The sequence below is a fragment of the Propithecus coquereli genome, unplaced genomic scaffold, assembly GCF_000956105.1.
Source record: "Propithecus coquereli isolate 6110/MARCELLA unplaced genomic scaffold, Pcoq_1.0 Scaffold161, whole genome shotgun sequence".
Taxonomy (NCBI): Eukaryota; Metazoa; Chordata; class Mammalia; order Primates; family Indriidae; genus Propithecus; species Propithecus coquereli.
The window spans coordinates 2,347,304-2,348,329 of NW_012140636.1; the positions used below are offsets into that span (position 1 = coordinate 2,347,304).

Below are 1,026 nucleotides of genomic sequence, written 5' to 3' on the forward strand. Positions count from 1 at the left end.
TAAGATTCAAATGGCTTCCGACCTCCAAGGAGTTTTTAATCTAGGAGAGAGACAGCTATGCACATAGACAATAAGGAACAAATGTGGCAAGGCAGAAGTAATAAATGTTAACTAAGCATGGAATGAGTAATCTTAATTCAGATTAAGATTAATCCCAATTTAAAGTAATTATTTTGTGCCCAAATAATTACTTTAAAAAATGACAGAAGACAGCCAGGCGTGGTAGAATGTGCCTGCAGTCCCAGCTACTTGGGAGGCTGAGGCAGAAAGATCACTTAAGCCCAGGAGTTTAAGGTTGCAGTGAGCTTTGATGATGCCACTGCACTCTAGCCCGGGCAAAAGAGTGAGACCCTGTCCCGGAAAAAAAAAAAAAAACAAAAAAAGACACATGAGACAAATATTATACCATCTACTCCAACACACTATGCAAGTTTTGTTTGCCATAGTAATAATAAATGACATTCTTATAGTACTTAAGATAATAAAATATTCTAACAATAATCCCCTGAAGATTACAGATGAGAAAACTGTGGCTCAGAAAAAGGAACAGTAACAGGAATTAAACCATTATTATGTCCACTAGATACTTCCTATTTCCTCTAGAATGTAAGTTCCATGAGGACAAGTACTTTGTCTTATTATCCACTCAATCCCTACTTCCTGGAATACCATCTGTCACAGAGAAAAACATGTATTCAGTAACAATTTGTTGAATAAAGAAACCCCCATTTTATAGATGAGAAAATTGAGGCTCAGAAAGATTAAGCTATGTACCGAAGGTCATTCTACTGTTAAATTAAGTTTCAAACCCAAAGTCAGTATTCTTTCAACTGTAATATCTAATATTAATAGTTTGGATACTAGCTGAAATGTCGAAATCATTTTGTAACACTTAACTTGGCGCTTTAAGAAATAATTGTCTTGATCAGGCATGGTGGCTCATGCCTGTAATCCTAGCACTCTGGGAGGCCGAGGAGTTTGAGACCAGCCTGAGCAAGAGCAAGACCCAGTCTCTACTAAAAAAAA

The 1,026-nt window shown here is 36.7% G+C and overlaps 1 protein-coding gene across 1 annotated transcript in view; it reads right to left on the reverse strand.

Moving 5' to 3' along the window:
• The window catches only part of DNAJB14 (DnaJ (Hsp40) homolog, subfamily B, member 14), a 109,014-nt gene that overhangs the window by 92,364 nt on the left and 15,624 nt on the right, over positions 1 to 1,026 (reverse strand). The window lies entirely within an intron of this gene.